Consider the following 7,340-nt stretch of genomic DNA (forward strand, 5'->3'; position numbering starts at 1 on the left):
CTTTACGTATGACAACAACAAATCCTGCAGACTGCAGCTTTAAGTAGCCTACTGTAACGCTAATGACAGGCGCATGTCACTTTTACACCTTCAAATAAAATAAATCTACTCATAGCATTAGTTGAAAATAAAGACTCTGAATTATCTCTGTGACAGAAACGCGCACGCGCAGACACACACACACACACACACCCACGCACACACACACACACACACACCACAAGCACAAGTCGGTGAGCAGCTCCCCCACTAACAATTTTACGTTCCGAGAATGTTCCTGGAACGTGAGCCCTTGGTTGTGTTTAGGTTCTGAGTACGTTGATTTTTGTTTTTTTTCGGTTCTAATTTGGTTAGCAGGTTACACCTATTTATGTTCCCAGAACGTTATGTGTGTGGTTCCCATTACGTTCCCTTGCCGTTCCCATATGGTTCCCACAACGTTGTTGGTTAGATATTTGGTTCCCTAGACGTTCTCATGAGGTTCCCCCAACCTTGTTTATTATGTGTTGGTTCCCCTATACAACCAAAGGGAACGTTTTTAAGTGGTAGATTTTGGTTTGGTTATAACCAAACCTTTAGAGAACCAAAGTCAAACATTTTATTTCAGTTCTCTGTAACAAGGTTATTATGCACTTTAGTAACATGGTTGATTACATATTTGGGTTCTTTCCCACAATGTTGTCATATTTCTAGTTTGTAAAAATGCACGACAACTACTTACTTCAGAGCTAAGCAGTGATGGCAAATGTTGCAGGACGAGAATGTTTAATACCAAATCAATACTGTTAAATACAAGAATAAACATCAAAAATGGGTGTATTTGCATGGTTTTATTTCAATAAAACAATAATAATAAAATATAAACAAAAAAACAGTATGAGTAAAATACAATTAACTACAATAATAAAAAAAATGGGTGTGGGTGCTGATGCTGATGCTGATGGTGGTATTTGGTTCAGTCCGTTCCGTCTTGAGGAGCTGGCCTAAAAAGAATACGAAACGGTTTAATCCAACTTAGTACCAATATTTAATTTCATTAATGTGACTATTTAGAGATTGATATGACAGACTAAAGTTTACATTTACCTTCTGTGCGGTGCAAATTTCAGTGCATCTTCTATGTCAGCAACCTTTGTTAGCGGGTAGTTCTGCATGCAGGCCTCTACAAATGAAAGTTTAAAAAAAGTTACACATTTAAACCTCAATCAAACTTGGCATAACACTGAATTGTAAAAAAATACCTGTTAAACTTACCGGTAATAACTTTGTACAGGACCAGGCCCTGGAAGGCCTTTTTTGCCCTCCTCCCCCTCAGGCTGTACTCCCCCAGGACCTGATTTGTAGCCACCTGGCGTAACATGCGCCGAACGGCGGCCCCCGGTTTCGCCCCACCCAGGCTTCCCAGGAAACGTTTCTAGAAAAAGACTAAACAAATTAAATGAAGTGAAAACAAATGAAAAGCTTATGTGGTCTACTTTCATTATTCAAATTAAACACATTACATGCATACATCTTCATATATAATTATAACCAATTAATTACCATTTGGTTCTTTCTCTCTGGTTGGGCCAGACTCCTAGCTCCTCCAGCTCCTCCACTGTTTGACATTGACTCAGCAGGACCTCTTCCTGCTGAGGAGGCTGATGCTGAGGCAGGTTGGAGAGAACAGCAGCCTCTAACGTGTCAGACTTCTTCTCCAAACCCTCAATCCTCCTCTCGATAGCCTCCATCCTTCTGGTCACACGCCCCATGTGCTCTTCCATTGCTAGGTGTATTTATTATAGAATTGATTTTATTTTTTTAAAATTAATATACTTGTTATATGTGAAAATGTGTGCATGTAGTACTTACTTCTTCTTGTTTGCAACTGGATGGCCTTCTGTTCCTTCATAACTAAAGGTAGAATTGAGATGAAATTCATTGTAGTTTTACACTCAAAACACTTTTGCTGTGTGAACATCAATTGTGTATTAAGTACTTACCAACAAGGTTGTGCAAAAAACAGGCTAGGTTTTTTATTCGTGTTCCAGCCTGACTGGATAAAATAAGTAATAATTTCTGCATCATCAATTCCCCCCATACTGATGTAGTGAAGATGTAGCCTACCAGTCGTTTATCTATAAATACCCATTTAAGTCTCCACGCACACGGAGAGCCCTCAGTCCTCCCATTAAAAAAACATGTCGTCATTCTGCTAACATTTCGCCTAACATTAGCCTACTTCTTACCGGGCTGGCTATTATGACCTCCTCAATCTGTCCCTGGGTCACGACCTGTCTCCTCCTCCTCCTCCTCCACGATAGCTTCTTCCTCTGTGTTTGGCCTACACTGTTCTAAGGAGACACTCGTGCACTGGGGGCTGCTGATGATGTTGACGGCCCTGGTACTTGATGGCCCTGCACCCGGTGCTGTGGTCGTGGTGGAAGCACTTGCAAACATGTCAGTAAGCTTCGCACATTTTGCTGCTTGTAGGCTTTTTAGCCTTTTATCTCGCAGCTTCTGTGCACCACCCTTTCGTTTCTGTTGTTTATCCATTTCGATTTTTGACTGTTCTCTCCTGGTCCGTTCAGCTCAAATGGTAGGATTGATGACCTGTGTCAACGGTGAGGGGAGGGGCGGGCCAAAGAGGTGCTGAGAGATTTCATTGGACTAGCCCCGTCAACATGAAATCGTGGGCCGCCCGCAGGTAATTTTTTTTTCTTTTTTTTTTACATTAATAAAAAAAAAAAAAAAAAAAAATGACATCACCGGCCCTCGAGGGGCGTCGGCCCACCGGGAAATGCCCGGTATGCCCGACTGTCAGTCCAGCCCTGCACAGCATCATCTGACAAAGTCCTAATTCCAGTAATCTGTGCCAGTAATTCAGCTGTACTTACATATGATACAATTATCTGCCACAGAGAAAGTTAGAAGTAGCAGAATGTCTTCAACTTTCACTCACACTTTGTGAAGGCATAATGATGTAACTGACTACTCAGAAGCACTTTGCATGTACGCAAATAGAAAATAAAACCATTCTTTTAAATGTACCCGTTTTACTTTTAATTTTAAAACAACTGTGAACTGAGCCTTAGACAAGAAGAACTGCTTTTAATGTCCTCGAGTCAAAGAAGCCACAGCAGGATTAATCCGAACTTGGTTTTGGGATAACAGCTGCTGTAATTCTCCAAATGAGCTCAACTCACTCAAAATGTCTTCAAGGATTTTCAAAAACTCTTTATTACTTTGTTATAAACCAAGCCCAAATGATCCCACCTGGATCATCTTTAAGCTGCCCTACTAATACTCATCTGCATGAGTGATATTTCTCTACTTGCCTCAGTATCTCACCATCTTGTAAGCTGTCAGATTCACCCCAAACTGGTCTCCATCTCCAGGCGCCGCCTTATAAAACAGGAATTTGGTGAGATATCCGGTTATCCCACAAAACACAAGCTGAAAATGAAAAGTCACATTCTTATCTGGAACAGAGCTATTGTCTTCTTTAAGGCACAGTTTTTGGGCTTCGGGGTAATGTCTATTCACTAAAACATATTTATCTTAATGTATCATCCTCCAAGTCACTTCAAATTCATATTGATATGGGCGGCCGCAGCTCAGTTGTGAGAGTGGACTGTCCAATAATAATAATAAAAGGTTGGCGGTTCGATTCCCACTTTCACTGCTCAAAGATTGGTGAACTGACAGGTGGAGGGGTGGCAGTCCACCTCCTTGCTACGGCCGAAGTGCCCTTGAGCAAGGCACGGTACCCCCATGCTCCTCGGTCGCTGTGAATAGCATCTGTCTCCATGAGTGTGTGACCCTGCATGTGCATGAACTCTCAGAAATAGGGGTACAGTACGAGTCCTTTTTTGTCCCCTGAGGTACAATCTATACTAATGTACCCCCTAGGGTTAATTATTTTACCTAAAGGTACCTATATGTACCCTTTTGAGGGCCCAAAAGGTACATATATGTACTCAAGTGGTAAAAGGTACCTATATGTACCTTTTTTTTCTACATGCTGAGGTACAATAGACAGTCTGTGTTAGGCTACTTCTGTATAAGGGTACAAAATTGCCACCAGAGGTACAAGATTGGTCTCTGTAAGGTACAAACCACAAGGGTACAAAACTATACCTTCTTAGGGTACTGCCCCAGTGACAAGCCATCATACCCCTAAAGGTACAATTCTGTACTTTTATTTTCTGAGAGTGTGTGTGTGTTCAACAGGTGCCAACCTGGATGGGTTAACTGCGGAGGTGTAATTTTGTGTATTTACATGTCAATAAAGTCTTAATCTTAAAGTCTATTTAGTCAAAATGAAAACCTCAGAGGAGCTTTGTGCTCGCTTATGTTCCTCCACTTCTTTCCAGCTGGCTTCTCTTTATATGTCATGTTTGAATCATAAACTGTGAGTCAAAGAAAAAAAGACACTTTGCAAAAGTAAACAGTATTCAGTCGGCTGCACACACGCACGCCTACGGGCTCATGCAGTACACACATTTTTAGCAGATCGTTTGACACCTGACAGACTTCAGAAAACAAAGACGAGTCAGGATCTCTGATGACACAGGTGTCAAACTTATTGCCACAGACCAACTTTGACAGCTCTCTGCATCTCTGCAAACATCCACACACCAGCAGCAGAGAGAGTCAAGTGGAAATCTTGGCCGTGGGCTACAAACAATAAGAAGCTGATTAACATTCAGCACCCTGAACCCAATCCGAGCTTCCTCCTCGCTGTGCCTCTGCTTCTCTTGTCACCTCTATTATTTGTTTTTTACCCCCCTCTTAGGTCGATGCGACGCTTTCACAGCACATGGGGGAGACAATGGGATGAAAGAGCAATATATAAATATATGTGTGTGTGTGTGTGTGTGTGTGTGTTTGTGTGTGAGTGTGCGTGCGTGCGTGCATGGATGATGATGACTGCAATGGAACATAATGAGGTACAGTTATGACTTTGCTGAGATGACAGCATGCAGCAGACAACAGCTCTCCCTCCATCTCTTCATTTCTCATAACACATTCTTCTGTCTTTCTCTCTGCTGTAAACAGATGTAAAGAACAACATTGTAACCACAATCCCCCTGAGCACCTCGGGAACCTCCTGCTCATGAAATCTATCTGCATCCCCCCCCCTCCCTTCCATCCTCTGTTAGTCCACAACGGACCCGTTGCAGCCCTGTTGTAATTACAAAGCTGAATGATTTGGCCAGTTGTGCCACTGATAGGTTTTGTTGCCACTCTTTTTCTGGCTTGTCCCACACTTATTCACGGCCCACGCTGCAGAATTCAGTCCAAATGTGAGTCAATAACTTCTTTGGTATAAATCAAAACCAAACACAAAACTTGAGATTGCTGTTTTAGACCTTACTGCTTGACCGCTTTAGATTTGTTAACTAAGAGAACAAAAATAGTTGCAAATGGTCAGACTGGCTTGTACCAGATCTTTGGGATCACTTAAAGGTGTCTGGATTCATTTAATTATTGTTTTCCTTATCTTATGCTACTGTTGAAAGTGTTTTGTGCTCCCAGTCCTATGGCCACATGTACTGTTGTTCTCTCAGGACCCCTCAGCATCCCGATTCCAAACAGAACAAAGCCTTTTGTGACAGTTTTAAAGGTGCTTTTTTTTTTAAACAAGCCATTATGCTTTCCTAAGCCTAACCAAGTAGTTTTTGTGTCAATATGTTCACAGGAAATTATGATGCTGAAACCTAACCAAACAGGAAATGAAAGCAAAGTAAATGAGGAGAGAAGAAGAAAATGCTTGGTGTCTAGATTTGAACACATGGACCTCTCAGTGCAATTTTTCAAAGTCAGATAAACTTCATGAAGTTTGCTGCTGGTGTCATCAATGTCATGGAACTTCACGAACAACCCCACACTGGATAAGAACTCCAGTTGCCTGGGTAATTTTCGGCTGTTTTAGTCATTTATCAAACTGTCAAATGCAGATTTTGGTCTCGATTTTTGTATCCCCGCCCTGCAAGATGACAATGTAGATCGCTGTCCTGCATGCTGAGAAATGATGACCATCCTTTGAGTTGCAACATGACACCAAGGGTTACGGTCTCTGCCTTGCCACATCACAGCTGTGTTGCTTTCTCGCCTGACACCGAAGGCGTGGATATAGATGTTAAAAATCCTAAGGGGTTTGTGCCGAGCCTAATTTGAGGCTTAAAGCGTTATTCTCCACTCACCCAAGTGTCTACTCTGCCTGTTGGTGCACCTAACCACGTGAACCAGTGTCTTTCTTGCCCCGCTTGTCATTTCAAAGGGATGTCATGTTGCACCACTGTGTGTATGTGTGTGTTCCTGTTCGCCTTTAACAAGCTCAGAGTGGTTGATGTATGACCAGCCAGCTCCCATTCACTCCCTGCTTGATCATCTTGATAGATTGTAAGTCCGAGTGTATGTGTGTCTGTATGTTTGTGTGTGAATGTGTGTGTGTCCAGTGCTAAAGATTGAGAGATATAAAGTGAGGGTTTTTTTTGGTGAGAACTGAGACCAAAACTTAAACAATCCCTAAAAAATAAATGACTCTGCTTATGTGGATGTGTACCTACGAGCTTTGACTTACTGATGCATAAGAAAAAGCCATAATACAGTGGTGAATGTCACTAATAACTCATAGCTTTTAGTATTTTATGTTCAGTACAAAGTATTCCAGTGTTTTCACTACATGCAAAGCAGGTGACGTGTGTTCTCTATATTTGATGTCTTTAAAGTTGTTGTGGTGGGGAGGATGTACATGAGTCAAAACTATTCAACCACAATACACTCTAAATACTGCTAAAATGTTTCCTGTAAGCCATTTACATATAGAGTAGCACTCTGAAAAGAATTAATAGATGTCATGTTTTCTCAAGTTGGAAAAACAAAGGACAGAAGCACCATCCAAACATTTTGCAAACATTTTGGAAAATCTTTAAAAGCTTATATTAAAAGACCTTAAAATAACGCGTTTTTGGCTCGTTCACAGTCATTATTGGTTCATTTCAGTAAAAGCCACATGATAAATACTTTGAGCGTTCACATTTTGGCACAGTAATGAGCAGCAGTTACTTCTCTAAGTCATAGGACCTGAACCACCAGTCAACAGTACCAGTTATCTGCATAGCTGCAGAACAACCTGGCTTCACTGTCCACAGAATTGAACCATTGCTTCCTAACAGCAGATTACTTAAGAAATGCACAAGAATCGATCTGTGACCCATATCCCCGGGGATTGGACTAAACGTCCCTGACAAATTGGTAAAATGATCAATTCCTTACAAATGACAGAGAGTTTAAAATGACTTTTTTAAACATCTACTGGCATATTTAAAACTGAATATGGTACAATGAGCTCT

The 7,340-nt window shown here is 41.4% G+C and overlaps 1 long non-coding RNA gene across 1 annotated transcript; it reads right to left on the reverse strand.

The window, feature by feature from the left end:
• Positions 1–1,284: 1,284 nt before the first annotated feature.
• On the reverse strand, positions 1,285–1,893 carry LOC142400439 (uncharacterized). The gene is made up of 3 exons (XR_012772931.1): positions 1,852–1,893; positions 1,543–1,765; positions 1,285–1,425 (listed from the first exon to the last, which is right to left on the reverse strand). It is a non-coding gene; the product is annotated as an uncharacterized LOC142400439 (long non-coding RNA).
• Positions 1,894–7,340: the final 5,447 nt, after the last annotated feature.

This window comes from Odontesthes bonariensis, chromosome 2 (genome assembly GCF_027942865.1).
Source record: "Odontesthes bonariensis isolate fOdoBon6 chromosome 2, fOdoBon6.hap1, whole genome shotgun sequence".
Lineage (NCBI taxonomy): Eukaryota > Metazoa > Chordata > Actinopteri > Atheriniformes > Atherinopsidae > Odontesthes > Odontesthes bonariensis.